Below are 15,869 nucleotides of genomic sequence, written 5' to 3'. Positions count from 1 at the left end.
GGGGTGTAATTGCCTTCTCCGGGACCTCTGAGCAGTTGCCATAAAATAGATTTATCAAATACCTTGAAGCAGTGACTTTTAAAAATAACTTGCAAACTAACTTCATAGCAAAGACTCTTCTAAAGCTACTGACATCAAATTACCAGACTCCTCCCTCAAGACCACACAAGAGTAATTGGGAGTAGTGACACTACTCGTTCAGGTATTAATTACAGAAGCAGAATTAACTTAAAAGCATTCTCACCACTGAATCACATTTCCAAAGTTCAATGACAAGATCAGTGGTAGAAACTTTAAGAACATTTTCCTGTAACTCCATCCTGTACAGACATTTCTACACTGAACAAACTGTAAACCTTAACCATCACTAGCAATACTGTACCTATGAGAATGTGCTCACAAAGGCCCCACTTGGGATATTATTAACACATCTTTCTCTCCAGCTTGGTGTGTAATCACATACTCTTTCTTCTCCTTACCTCCCAGGCAATGGAAGTGGGGACTACCTCAGGTTCAAGTCACTGAAGATGGTCCTCCGGAACCAATGAAGGAATTAAGTAAGTTTTAAAATTGATGGCAGGATTTAAGAACCATGGCGGGGGTGGGGGCGCACTGTGGAAAGGCTGAGCTTCTTGCCAACGTAATATTGTTATAGCCATTGAAGACATTTTTTCATCATGGAATTACCTTCTATCTTTCCCCTACAGGTCTCAGAGAAAGTCTTTTCTATTTCTTTTTACTTAAATAAAAGGAAAACACTTTATTGAGGAACGTTATTGTTTAGTTGCTAACTCACATCCAACTCTGTGACTCCCATGGACTGCAGCATGCCAGGCTCCTCTGTCCTTCATTATCTCCTGGTATTTGCTCAAATCATAGTTGACAAATATGAAATTGAATATATATAAAGTGTACATGTGATTTGATATACATATACTTTACAGAATGTTTACCAAAATCAAAATAATTACATCCACAAAATTAACAACCTCGTATAGTTAATGTAGCTAACTTTTTTGTTGTGGCAAGAATGCTTAAAGACCTTCTCACAGTAACTGTCAAGTATACAATCTCATTTTAACTATAGTCACCATGTTATACACTAGATCCTCTTATTTGAAAAGGTAACTTACAGAATGGGACAAAATATTTGCAAACCATATTAAAAGGCTAATATCCAAAGTATATAAAGAACACATACAGCAGAGTAGCCAAGAAACAATCCAATTAAAAAACGGGCAGAGGATCTGAAAAGACACTTTTCTATTGAAGGTTTACAGGTGGCCAACAGGTACATGAAATGATGCTCATCATCACTAATCATCAGGGACAACAAACTCACAAGATAGCAGCTCACGTCTGTTCAGTTCAGTCGCTCAGTCGTGTCTGACTCCTTGCGACCCCATGAATCAAAGCACGCCAGGCCCCCCTGTCCATCACCATCTCCCGGAGTTCACTCAAACTCACATCCATCGAGTCGGTGATGCCATCCAGCCAACTCATCCTCTGTCGTCCCCTTCTCCTCCTGCCCCCAATCCCTCCCAGCATCAGAGTCTTTTCCAATGAGTCAACTCACATCTGTTAGAATGGCTATTTTTTAAAAAACAAAAGACAACAAACATTGGCACAGATGTGAAGAAAAGGGAATTTTATGCACTGTTGGTGGGAATGTAAACTGGTACAGACATAATGGAAAACAGTATGGAGATTCCTCAAAAAATTAAAAATGAACTACCAGAAGATCCAGTAATCCTACTCTTGGGTAAATATCTGAAGGAAATAAAATTAGTATCTTAAAGAGGTATCTGCATTTCCATGTTCACTGTACCAGTATTTAGAACAGCCAAGATATGGAACAATTCATCAGTAGATGAATAAAGATGTGATTTATGATGTTATTCAGCTACATGAGAGGCCATCCTGCCATTTGCAGGATGAATCTGGAGGGCATGTGCTAAGTGAACTAAGCTGGACAGAGGAAAAGAAAAGTGTGTGATATCACTCATATATGGAATCCAAACACCAAACCAAAAAAAAAAAATCCAATTTCATAGAAACAGAATAGAATGGTGGTTGCCAGGGGCTAAGGGAAATGGAATGATGAAGGTCAAAGTGTACAAATTTTCTTTTTAGTCTTATTTTATGCTTCTGATCAAGATTTCACTCCTTTGTGCTCCTCTATAAAACATAATGCGTTTCTTACACACATAACCTTTCTGAATTCTTTAACAGACTTTCTGTTAACAATCAGCTTAAGGATATGGCATAAAGAAGCTTTTACGTTTTCAATGCATTCTTAAAGGGAAAGACAAAAGTACAGGCAGGTATCAGTGGAGTCTCTGGATACACAAAGATGTGAAGTGAGGTTCATTTACATTTCTGGGAAAAAGCCGTATTTCGAGATTCCTGCTCAGGTTACCACATGAGCAAGGACAGTGTTCCTCAGGTAATAGAAGAACCACAAGACAAACCCTAGGACTGGTTCTTCTGCCATGAACCTAGGGCCAGGGTTGGGGGAACCACCAATAGTAGTGGGTGGGGAGAAAATGGAGGAGCAGCAACGAAAAACACAACACGGATTTACCCTTCAGTCCACGTTCTTTCGCCTGCTGTCTGGCTACTGCCAACACAGAATAAACCAGGCCAAGGGCTGTGAGAAAAAGTAAGAAAAGGGTGTTTAATCTGGTTTGCGATAGACAGCTGGCTCCTTTGTCCTCTCTCTCCAAAAGAAGTTGAAAAGTTCACATCTCCACCCTCCCTTATAGCTGGCACATCCATGTGACATATCCTCGCCAGTGAGGCTTTAGGCAGTTTTCAAGAAGCTTCTGGGAAGATGTTTTTTTCCTGATAAAAAGAACAGAAATGATGGCACCAGTCCTTTCCTCCTCCTGGGTGATGCCCAGAGCTCTGAAGGCTCTTAGAAAAGTCAGCCATGCAGTGCCTCACTGTTAAATATAAACAGAGTCAGGGATCACCTGCATCTTAGAACATGGAAAAGGCCACAGTAGCTCAGATTAACCTAACATTTAAAACTGCTGCTGCTGCTAAGTCGCTTCAGTCGTGTTCAACTGTGTGCAGGCCCATAGACGGCAGCCCATTAGGCTCCTCTGTCCCTGGGATTCTCCAGGCAAGAATACTGGAGTGGGTTCCCATTTCCTTCTCCAATGCATGAAAGTAAAAAGTGAAAGTGAAGTCGCTCAGTCATGTCTGACTCTTAGCGACCCCATGGACTGCAGCCTACCAGGCTCCTCCGTCCATGGGATTTTCCAGGCAAGAGTACTGGAGTGGGGTGCCATTGCCTTCTCCGGACATTTAAAACTAGTAACCTCCGAACTTTGCATATGTGAGAAAGATAAACTTTCGTTAGTCATTTTTTCCTGTTTCTTGTAACAATAGCATTCCTGGGATACAGAGTAGTCCCAGGTAATAGTTGGTAGAGAAATGAGGAGGAGGAGGAGATAAAGGAAATGACAAGCAGTGCCTGAGGTGGGAGGGAAGGGCAATTTTGGGGGCAACTTGTTATGCCGAGGGAGCTAGTTATAATAAAAAGGATTGTCTGATTAAAAGAAGTCAGACAGAAATACTAACACAAATATAAAAGTTCATTTTTGGAAAAAAAATACAGAAAATAAACTAGGAGTTCCTCATCTATTTTTAGTAGGATGTAGATTTCTACTTCAAATTTTTTCATGTAATTATTGAAATGTCATAGTTTTGCTGCTATTTCCTCAAGGTAGCCATAGTATGTACAAAACACATTAAAGTAATGCATTACATTACTTTACAGGGTGTGCATGCATTCAGCCAAAAAAACAAGATGAAAAACAACTCAAGTTGCTTCATTTGCTTAGGAAAGAGAAAAGTCTATATACATTTAGGTAAGAATTTGATTGGCATCATCGCTCACACCCAACTGAACCTGAACTATCCTGGAGTTTCTCAGGCTTCTGGAGAGAAAAAAGTACTCTTAAACAAAAAGGAAGAATAAACTTGGCCCCCAGCCTCTGAGGGACAGGAGGTTTATAGAAAACTCATCCTAATGAAGCAGAGATCAAGATGCCTGGGCCACCAACTGATGGTGTGCAGGGGATCTAGTTTTTTTGTGAAATATACTGCATTGTCCCCAAAATATTCTCTATCACTGAGGTTCAGGTCATTTAAGAGGTTGATTCAAAAACTAAACAAGCCAATTATCCCTTGGAGGATTTATTACAAACAGGTCTCAGGGTTAGCTGAAAATTCTTCTTCCCCATCCCCTCTCCACATGCAGAAACAAACAATGTTAAGGTCAGGAGAATCCTCAGAAACAAAGCAGCAATGATGGCCCAGTAGTAACAGCAAAGACAGCCTTAACATCCACCAAGAAGTCCCTGAGAGCCTATTAGAGTAAGAGTAAAGGAAGGACTTGAGATCAAGTGAATCTGTTGAGCTGAGGTTTAGAGTCAGGGGAGACTCTCACTTTCACTGCAGATACTCCTACCCCTGCCTGTCCTCCCTTATCAGGCGGGTCCAACCAAAGGCAACAGAAATACCATGCCCTCATACACAATCCACAGGCTACTTGGAGGCCAGTGGCCAGGACTTTATGACCTTATATTCAGTAGACTTGCAATTCTGTAAGTTATTAAGTTAAAATAGACTTTCAACTCTTTAACATAAGGGGATAGAAGCCATAACTTCTCTTACAAGAAAAGAGCTTTAATTGCTAATATTCTAACAAAGAGACTATATAGCTTGAACATATCTGTGCTATGCTATTTCTGAAAAGGAGTAAACATAATTGAATGCAGCCTTGATCCTAAGTCCTGAAGTCTTACAGGGAGCCGGCAGGAGGCACTCCGCTCGTGGCAAAGGTCACGAGGAAGGAGGCTTGACATAGGCAAAGGCGGGATCGAGCCTCAGGAGTCCCCCTGGAAATCCTCAAGCATCTACCCCCATAATCAGAGCCTGCCTACTTTACTACTTTGTGCTCTCACCTACACCTCTGACTTTACGGGGGGCTGTCCCCCACCACCTCTTTCGGATGAGTTAACTTAGAGCTCCAGTTAATAAAAACTCCTGGGCGTGATAAGAGTGTTTTAACCTACAAACTCCTCTGAAGGTTCTCTAGCCTGCCTGACAGGCTTGTCCGGCCACATGTGATTGCTCACAGCCTCCCAACCGTGAGAGGCACGAGATGCTTTAAACCTTCTAAAAACAGGTTCCTTAGAAAAGTTAGAAAACCATAAGTGTAAGTATAGTGGGCTGATTAGAAATTGTATTGGTGAAGGGTTTTTCATTTGTTGAGCCAATGTTTGTTGCTCCACATTCCCTGCCCTTACATACATTAATGAATATATAGAAGAAATAAGTATTAACCTTTGGTATTAATCACGTTAGACCTTAGGCTAAGTAAATTCTTTCCTTAATTAAAATTCACTATACCCTCACCCTATAGGAATGTAACTTTATTTGGGTGGCGTCTGTTTTATGAATAATCACCCCTGGAGAAATAAGTGTCCTGGTTGACTGACCGCTGTCACAAGGAGAGGGTCATAAATTGTCAGCAGGCCCCCTGGCCAGAAGATGATGTAACAACCCTAAGACCTCTGTATACATTTGTATGAAGCACCTGACTTTGATAAAAGTCAGGACTGCTGACCCCGCGTGACTTTTGCATAACATCTCAGTGTATAAAAGTAGACCATGGAAAATAAAGAATTGGGATCAGATTCTCGAAATATTGGTCTCCCCATGTCGCTCTCTCTCTCTCAAACTCTGGCTAAGTCTCCATCTGGAACACGGAACCCGCCATGCTTACTAATTATGCCTGGGCTTCTAAGATCCAACCGGGGAGGCCTCAGTGTCTCCTCTCCTTCGGGAGAACAGAAGGACGCCTGCGGCCTACGTAAGTAGTGCAAGTTTCTCGTCTTGAAGCTTCATTGGTTTCCCGCATAAACCGAGCTATTCAGCCTCTTTTCTCCACTGAATTTTCCTACTGAGCTATCCTCATTCTATTACTCTTTACATCTCTAATTAATATCTAATTGAAGCTATTGTATCCTGATCCTCGCCGACGCCGTCCCTACTTCGAACTCCCTGGATCAGCCAGGGCTGGACCCCGGCAAAGTGTGATAGCAACAATAATAAAAATACTAAGATATAAACTTTTATTTTTAAAAAAGTTAATTCACAATTACTTTCATAAATATGTCATTATCAAGTTAATACAGTTCTGTCCTTATGTTTAGGGAAAGTATTTTCAAAAAGCTCAGGTTACCTCACTGAAAGCATGGCTTGAATAAGACAAATGTCATTAGCAATATCTAGTAAGTCAGGTGATTCTGAAAAAGCAACATTTGCTTTTGCAGACATGAGCTCCATTCTTATACGTGGCAATAACTACAACTATATGCTGTTGGTTCCAAAAACAGGCCAGGGACTCAGTGTTGCTTATCACAATCACTAAAAAATAATTCGGTCAGTAATATTGTCTTCATTAACTCATATGTTTAACAAACATTTCCTGAATACCCACCACGAACCAGACACTGTTTTGACACCAAGGAATACAGCAATGATCTAGAGAGACAAACTCCTTGCTCTCCTGGAACTTATATTCCATTTGAAGAAATAAGTAAAATGTTTAGTTTGTTCATTTGTGGTAAGTACAATGATGAAAAAGCTGGAAAGAGGATGGGATGGAGGCTGTGGTACAGACTGTCGTTTTAAACAAAGTGATCAAAGAAAGCCTCGCTGAGATGTTATTTAAGGAAAGACCTGTAAAGGAGGTGCAGGAGTGAATGTGGCTATCTGGGGACAGAAAAGTCCAGAAAAAATGAATATAGTGCAAAGACCTTAAGTCAGAATGTCTGATGGGTCTGCAACAGTAAGGAGGTCAGTTTGACTGGGGAGGACCAAGTGAAGGACAGAATACTGGGAGATGAGGTGAGAGGGACTGTGTTACACAGTGACTTAGAGGCTATTGTAAAAGTCTGCCTTTATTCTCAGAGCACTCGGAGGTTTAGAATGGAGAAGTGCTGGGATCTAACTTAACTTTTAACTGGATCACTCTGCCTAGATGGTAGCCAAGACAACAGAAAGATGGCAGAAAGACAACAGAAGTAGGAAAACCCACTGAAAAGCAACTACAATAATCCAGGGGAGATGCCGAGGGCTAGACCAGGGTGCTAAACAACGGAACAGTAAGAAGTAAGAAGAGGTCGGTGTCCAGACATATTTTCAAGACAAGTTTGGCTTATAGATTAGATGGGAAAGGAAGCAGTGAAAGGAGGGTGTTGTCATTAATTGAGACAATGAAAGTCTATTAGGAAGAACAAGTTTCGGGGTAAAGATCAAGAGTTGTTTTGGAAATGTTAAATTTAAAACAGGAAAGATGCCCAATACATGCCTGAACTTGTAGATATGGAGTCAGCAGAGAAAGGTGGAATAGGAATATACATTTTGAAGTTGTCAATATAGACATGGCTTTTAAAGCCGTGGAGACTGGATAACAAGAGTACAGAAAAGATTCAAAGACCTAACCCTGGGCGCTCCAAGATGACTGTGAGACTTTCAAGTCTGATTAACTCGAGCTTCACCTAAGGTCAGATTCTTAACCACTTCTATCTCCAGAGCCGGACAGTACATGGGATATAGAGGATAGCAAATGGGGATAGTTGAGCAAAAAATTAAGTTGTTCCAACATAATTAGTAGCTAACAAGCAAGCGAAGGAAGATAACAGGTGGCAAAACTAAGAAATAATTAACGTCGAAATGGTTTTCCCAGGAACCTATAACGCCAACTTAACATGTAAAGAAAAGTTGTACTGGGGTTTATCGGCAGACCCTCTCTGGTGGCTATCCTTCCCTCGCTGGAGCCAGGTCAATGCAAACCTCGCTCCTAAACGGTTTTCAACCGAATCCAGTGCAGAAGTGCCATAAACCCCAGGGTCCTGAGGTCTAGAGGGCGAGACTAAACTCCGCCAGCGAGGAGAGAGGGCGGCAGGAGAGATGACGGGGGCCTTATCTGAGCCACCGACTCGCCTCCGCGGACCCCGCACCTCCCAGGGCCCCGCAGCCTCAGCCAACAGTCCTTCTGCCGCCCGCGGCTCTGTCCGGCAGCAGGCAGGTTGGTTTCCATGGAACTAAGACTCCACTTTATACCTACCCGCTCCCCGGCGCAGTAGCTCCCGTACGCAGGCGCACCCGTGGCAGGGCATGCCGGGAATCGCAGTTTTCCCGGCCCTACAGGGCCCTCCGCCCCGGGCGGGATCCAAGCCGGAATCCAGCGGCGCGCACGGAACGCACAGCCCCGTGACCCGGATGACGACAGGGCTCCATTGTGCTCGCGAGCCAGGCACGCCGGGATAGGAAGTTTCCGCCCACTCAGCTCCCGGAGGTCCTACGGCGGCAGCTTTGCAGAGTTAAGCTTTTCCTTCCCGTGAGCGTGTGCTTTTGGATTATTTGACACCCCACAGCAGACCAGAGTCCAAGAAAAGAAAATGTTTTTAGAAAGACGGAAAGTATCAAATTTTCCTGAATAGGAAAATAAGATTTTTTTAATGAATATAAAAAAATGGTAAAACCGAGCTCAAACATTTTTCCCAATAAAGACAAAAACAAAGTCTCTCTTCATCCTTGATCATGATGGCCAGACCGAGAGTAAAACCCCGGGGGGATCCGCTCTCTTGTCTTTGATCTCTTCAGCGTAATTTATCTCTTGCCTTGTGTACAGATTAGTAGGTATTTCTCAACGAGAGAGAGCGTTGAGAATAAAACTTCAGTCGTTTCTGAGTTTTAAGAGTGGGAATCCAAACTTAACAATGTCTTCTACAGTGAAAAGAAAATGCGCTTTTGCTTTAAGTAGCTGGGCAGAACACCTTTTACCAGCGCAAGGGCAATTAATCCATACTTCTAGTTTCCCTGGGGTTGCAGCTGAGAATTAACTTTCGCCGTCAAATGAATGCAGTCGGATCCGAGATGAGTCCTCATTTGCCTAGCGAGTGGCTGGCTGAACTGATCTCGCTGTTCTTAGATAGCTGAGCCCCGCGTGAGACGAATGTCCATCAAACCACAGCTGTAAGACATATTCATCAAACTGTAAACCCATCCGATGAAAGAGATGAGCACCTCATATATTATTCAAGTGAAGGGACCATATAAAGCTTTTAATATGAAAAGCGGGAGAGTATTTTAGAGCGTCAATACAGAGTCATTTTCTCTTACGTTTTCTCTTGCAGTGACCTCTGATTTATGCGTGGAAGTAAGGGGTATATGTATGCACAACACAGATAATCTGCACATTTCAGTGTAATGAGAATTTTCACCTTCTTGAATCTCCATATTAAGCAGTAGCGAGGGAGCCAAATTGTTTAAATTTAGTGTTTTTAATTTATTTCCCTCTGACTACCATCTGGCAAACCATATAAAAACTTGAGCAATTACAAAGTTAGAGAAAAGAATCTGAAGTCTTCAATAAACTAGTTCATCTGATAAGAGAACCAGTTTCTGGACACCTGAGAATTTGTTATATTAAAAGACTTTTTTTCCAAGTGCCTAAACCTATTGATTTTTTTTCCTGATTTCCCTCTTGATTTCAAATGATAAATACTGGGTTAGCCAAAAGGTTCATCTGGGTATTTTGTAACATCTTTTGGCCAACTCAATAGGTTTCATACTTGTTGGCCTCATTCAAAAAGTAAAGTCTTTTCAGCCATGGAAATCCTAGGGATTCCTTGAGGACCACTTTCTCTCTCATCACAGTACTATAATAGTGCTCTAACTGGGTTTACAATCATTCTTCCCAAAGCATCTTTCATATGATTACAAAAATTTTGAGAAAGTAACGTGATTGTCTTAGTCTTTTGCTTAAAAGCATTTAATAGCTCCCACTTAAACTTGTCGTTTTCCATTGAAAAGTATGAAGCCCAAACTGCTAAAAGCTTCAGGCTCATCCACAAGCCTCATATGCACCTGATTCCCTAATGGAACCTTGAATTCAAGCCTACAGGCATGTCTTTGCCCTTGCAGGGTCTGCTTGCTCTGCCAGGCATGCCCTCACTCTGGTGAACTCAAGGCAAATGTAAAGATTTACCTCTTTTGTAAAGGCATTCTATTCCCTCCCAAAGTATTTATTTCACAGCGTTATAATTGTCTGTGTGTCTTACCTCCCCTGGATTGGGCTGTAAGTTACTCAAGGGCAAGACCTTTGTTCTCCTCATTTTGATTTTTAAATTTTCAACAGTGAGCACAGTGCCTCACAGACAGTAGAAGCTTGGTACATCCTTGTTTAGTGAATGAATTAATGAATAAATTTTTAATGCTACTTCAGACAGAATGCTTCTACACGCTCCTGACTGTTTATATATTCTATTTGTAGGCCAGGAAAAGGCATCTGCTTTTTTCCTCACCTGGGAATGATTTCACATTCCAATTATGCAAAAGGCAGCAAAGTTATCTGCAACCACTTCCCCTTAGAGTTGGAAATGTACTCTGTGGACAAAGAAATGCAAACACATACACAAAATTAAAGTTTTCATATGTTGGTGGTACTATGGAGGAATGAAAATGGCAAATTCACTGATTCTTCACCTTCTGTGGTCAGTCTGATGAAGGATTGGCTTCAGGTTTATTAAAGATTAAAGAGCTTCCCAGGTGGCCCTAGTGGTGAAGAACTCGCCTGCCAGTGCAGGAGACATAAAAGATTTTCTCTGGGTCTGTAAGATCCCCTGGAGGAGGATATGGCAACCCACTCCAGTATTCTTGCCTGGAGAATCCCATGGATAGAGGAGCCTGGAGGGCTACAGCCCATAGGGTTGCAAAGAGTCAGACATGACTCACCCATAGAGATTAAAATGTGGAGGATTCTCTGACTTTTTAATGAACTGGTGATCAGCCCAGAGTTGAATATATAAATCTGTTAGTTGAATCAATTTAGGGTAGCAGTGCCTCTTACAAGGTCTCTGTCACCTAGCTTTAACAACTAAATTGTGGGGTCAAGTAGATTTTCACATTGTTGTTGATCCAGTTTAAGAATAAAGTCAAGGTTATGGGGATGTTGCTGGAGCTCTATTTTACATTTCCTAAAATAAGAGTTCTCTTGGTATTAATGCTGCTGCTAAGTCACTTTAGTCGTGTCCGACTCTGTGCGACCCCATAAACGACAGCCCACGAGGCTCCCCCGTCCCTGGGATTCTCCAGGCAAGAACACTGGAGTGGGTTGCCATTTCCTTCTCCAATGCATGAAAGTGAAAAGTGAAAGTGAAGTCGCTCAGTCGTGTCCGACTCTTCGAGACCCCATGGACTGCAGCCTACCAGGCTCCTCCATCCATGGGATTTTCCAGGCAAAAGTACTGGAGTGGGGTGCCATTGCCTTCTCCATTGGTATTAACAGGATGACATAATCAACAGACGGAAGAAACATGGGTGTTTTTGAAGTTGACTTAAATCAGCTGCCAGTTATTTCTGAAATTTTCCAATTGAATCAAAATAACAGTATGATCTATTGAATATCTTTTGAATTGGATGTTTTAAATACAGTCATCCCTCCTCATCTGCAGGGTATTGTTCCCAGGAGTCCCCCACCCCCAGGATATCAAAATCCAAGGATGCTCACGTCCCTTATATTAAATAGAATAATATTTGCATATAAACTATGCACATCCTCCCTATACTTTAAATCATCTCTAGATTACTTGTAATACCTAAAATAGTGTAAAGGTTATGTAAATAGTTGCTCTCTGCAGCAAATTCAAGTTTTACTTTTTGTAACTTACAGGAATTTTTTTTTTTCCCCAAAAAAACCTTTTATCTGAGGTTGGTTGAATCTGCTGATGTGGAACTCATGGATATGTAAGGCTCACATGTATGTTGCCTCACATGATCCTAACTGTAAGTTTAAGATGTAGTAGTTATATTCCCATTTTACTGATAAGGCAATTGAGATTTGAGGAAGTGAGATTGCCTAGAGCCATACAGACAGTGACAGAATGGTTATTTGGGCTTGGATCTATCTGGTTTCAAAGCCCATGCTTTTCAATTTGATTCCATCTCTGACTCATTTTCTACTCCATTCTGACAATAGTAGATCAAGACAGAGATTTCAACATCTAACTATGAGATGAGATATACATGAGTTAACTCCACACAATGGGATACCACACATTTATTAAAAAATGAGGAAATAGAGGTGATGGTATATGTTTACCCGTTTTCTCTATGTTTAAAATTTTATTGATAATAAAAAAACTGGAAAAGAAAATATATATGTACTTACAAGGAAAGTCTCCAAGGTACACATTCAGTGAAAAAAACAAGGTGTTATGGGATAACAGAGGGGATAAAAATTTTATATATGTGTAAATAAGTACTGAGAGAATACATAAGGAATCCATAAAAGTGACTAAAATTTTTCATCCCAACCAAGATAATTTTTACAAAATTTGTATTATCAGGTAACTTTAGATTCACAGAAGAGTTGCAAAAACAGTATGTAGAGCTCCTATATACCCTTCACCCAGCTTCCACTACTATTAATATCTTATGTGATCATGGCACAATGATCAAAACTGAGAAATTAATACCAGTATAATACAATTAACCAAACAACAAACTTCATCTGGATTTCATCAAACATGAGTTTGCCCACAAATGTCTTTTTCTCTGTGTCAGGATATAATCCAGGATCCTATTCTGTGTTTACTTGTCCTGTCTCTTTCCTTGATCTTTGCCTTTCCTGACCTTGGGGTCTTGAAGACTACTTGGTCAGTTATTTTGTAAAATGTCCCTCAGTTTGGGTTTGTCATGATTTTTCATGGCTAGATTGAGGTTATGCAGTTTGGAAAGAATACCACAGAAGTGATACTGTATACTTCTTGATGCCTCATATTTGGAGATATATGATACATCTGTCTTATTACTGTTGTTCATCACTTTCTTAAGGTGAAGTCAGTTAGATTTCTCCACTAATCTTCCTGTGTTCCTCTCTGTAACTAATAAGGATTTGCGGAGAGATACTTTGAGGCTATGCAAATGTCCTGTTTCTTCTCAAACTTTCACCCACTGAATTGAACTGATTTAGCTTTTATGCTGTCTTAATGGTAGCTTTCTTTTTCCTCATTTCTTATTTGGAATTCTTGTGTAGAGAAGAGTTCTATGTTTTCTGCCATTTATTTATTTATTCAGTTATTTATATCAGTATGAGCTTATGGATATTTATTTTATTCTTTGGGTTATAATTCAGTACTGTGGGGGTGGGGTGCCTATGTATGCCATGCTCAGTCATGTTGGACACTTTACGACCCCTTTGACTGCAGCTTGCCAGGTTCCTCTCTCCATGGAATATTTCAAATAAGAATACTGGAGTGGGTTGCCATTTCCTACTTCCAGTGATCTTCCCAACTCAGGGATCGAACCCACATTTCTTGCATCTCCTATATTGGCAGGCAGATTCTTTACCACTGAGCCACCTGGGAAACCCTATAATTCAATACTATCATACTTTTTGCCTTTTCATACTGTTCATGGGGTTCTCAAGGCAAGAATACTGAAGTGGTTTGCCATTCCCTTCACCAGTGGACCACGTTTTGTCAGAACACTCCACCATGACCTATCCGTCTTGGGTGGCCCTACACTGCATGGCTTATAGTTTCACTGAGTTAGACAAGGCTGTGTTCCATGTGATCAGTTTGATTAGTTTTCTGTGGTTGTGGTTTTCATTCTGTATGCCCTCTGATGGATAAGAATAAGAGGCTTGTGGAAGTTTCCTGATGGGAGGGACTGCCTGTGGGGGAAAATGGTTCTGATGGGTGGGGCCATGCTCAGTAAATCCTTAATCCAATTTTCTGTTGATGGGCGGGGCTCTGGTTCCTCCCTGTTGTTTGACCTGAGACCAAACTATGGTGGAGGTAATGAAGATAATGGCAAACTCCTTCAAAAGTTCCCATGCACACAGTGCCACACTCAGTGCCTCCGACCCTGCAGCAGGCCACTGCAAGCCCACACCTCTGCCGGAGACTCTTGGACACTCACAGGCAAGTCTGGGCCTGTGGGGTCACTGCTCCTTTCTCTTGGGTCCTGGTGCACACATGGTTTTTGTTCATGTTCTCCAAGAGTCTGTTTCCCCAGTCCTGTGTAAGTTCTGTAGTCAAATGCCACTGGCCTCCAAAGTCAAATTCCCTAGGGATTCTCAGTCCCTTTGCCAGATCCCCAGGTTGGGAAATCTGTTGTGGGTCCTAGAACTTTCTTAACAGTGCAAGAATTTCTTTGCTATAATTGTTCTGCAGTTTATGGGTCGTCTGCTTGGTGGCTCTATGGTGAGGTTAATGGCAGCTGCACCCAGAGCCCCTGCCCCTGTAGCAGGCCACTGCAGGAGACTCAAACACAGGTCTGGCTTAGTCTCTGGGTCCTGGTGCACTCAAGGTTTTGTTTGAGCCCTCCAAGCATCTCTCATACATATAGGATTTGATTCTAAACATGATTTTGCCCCTCCTACTGTCTTGCTGGGGTTTCTCCTTTGTCCTCAGACATGGAGTATCTTTCTTTGGTGGGATCCAGTATTCTCCCCCATGAATACTATGAAAAGGCAAAAAGATAGGACACTGAAAGATGAACTCCCCAGGTCAGTAGGTGCCCAATATGCTACTGGAAATCAGTGGAGAAATAACTCCAGAAAGAAGAGGCAGAGCCAAAGCGAAAACAACGCCCAGTTGCGGATGTGACTGGCTATGGAAACAAAGTCCAATGCTGTAAAGAGCAATGTTGCATAGGGACCTGGAATGTGAGATCCATGAATCAAGGTAAACTGGAAGTGGTCAAACAGGAGATTGCAAGAGTGAACACCGACATTTTAGGAATCAGTGAACTAAAATGGACCCAAATGGCCAAATTTAATTCAGATGACCATTATATCTACTACTGTGGACAAGAATCACTTAGAAGAAATGAAGTATCCCTCATAGTCAACAGGAGAATCTGAAATGTAATATTTGGGTACAATCTCAAAAATGACAGAGTGATCTCTGTTTGTTCCCAAAGCAAATCATTCAATATCACAGTAATCCAAGTCTATGCCCCAACCAGTAATGCTGAAGAAGCTGAAGTTAAATGTTTCTATGAGGACCTACAAGACCTTCTAGAACTAGCACCCAAATAAGATGTCCTTTTCATCATAGGGGACTGGAATGCAAAAGTAGAAAGTTAAAAGATACCTGGAGTAACGGGCAAGTTTGGGCTTGGAGTACAAAATGAAGCAGGGAAAAGGCTAACAGAGTTTTGCCAAGAGAACTCACTGGTCATAGCAAACACCCTCTTCCAACAACACAAGAGAAGACTCTACACATGGACATCACTAGAGAGTCAATACCAAAATCAGACTGATTTTATTCTTTTCAGTCAAAGATGGAGAAGTTCTATGCAGTCAGCAAAAACAAGACCAGGAGCTGACTGTGGGTCAGATCATGAACTCCTTATTGCCAAATTCAGAATTAAATTGAAAAAAGTGGGGAAAACCACAAGACCATTCAGGTATGACCTAAATCAAATCCCTTACAACTATACAGTGGAAGTGACAAATAGATTCAAGGGATTAGATCTGATAGAATGCCTGAAGAACTATGGATGGAGGTTAGTGACATTGTACAGGAGACATTGATCAAGACCATCCCCAAGGGAAAAAAAAAATGCAAAAAGGAAAAATGGTTGTCTGAGGAGGCCTTACAATAGCTGAGAAAAGACGAGAAGTTAAAGGTAAAGGAGAACAGGAAAGATATAAGCATCTAAGTGCAGAGTTCCAAAGAATATCAAGGAGAGATAAGAAAGCCTTCCTAGGTGATCAATGCAAAAAAATAGAGGAAAACAATAGAATGGGAATACTAGATATCTCTTAAAAA

The 15,869-nt window shown here is 41.5% G+C and overlaps 1 protein-coding gene across 3 annotated transcripts in view; it reads right to left on the bottom strand.

Moving 5' to 3' along the window:
* Nucleotides 1–8,261, bottom strand: part of CCDC150 (coiled-coil domain containing 150) — a 91,472-nt gene extending 83,211 nt beyond the window's left edge. Inside the window, exon 1 of one of the 3 annotated variants that reach the window (XM_070769695.1) lies at nt 8,150–8,261. The gene's annotated coding sequence lies outside the window, so the exon portion shown is untranslated. Of the gene's footprint in view, nt 1–2,584; nt 7,914–8,149 lie in introns of those variants that run through there. The other 2 variants (XM_070769690.1, XM_019974289.2) reach the window with 2 other exon arrangements.
* Nucleotides 8,262–15,869: the final 7,608 nt, after the last annotated feature.

This window comes from Bos indicus, chromosome 2 (assembly GCF_029378745.1).
Source record: "Bos indicus isolate NIAB-ARS_2022 breed Sahiwal x Tharparkar chromosome 2, NIAB-ARS_B.indTharparkar_mat_pri_1.0, whole genome shotgun sequence".
NCBI classification, from domain to species: domain Eukaryota; kingdom Metazoa; phylum Chordata; class Mammalia; order Artiodactyla; family Bovidae; genus Bos; species Bos indicus.
Note: the sequence above shows the minus strand (reverse complement) of the source record. Positions and strands in the feature narration are given on the sequence as shown.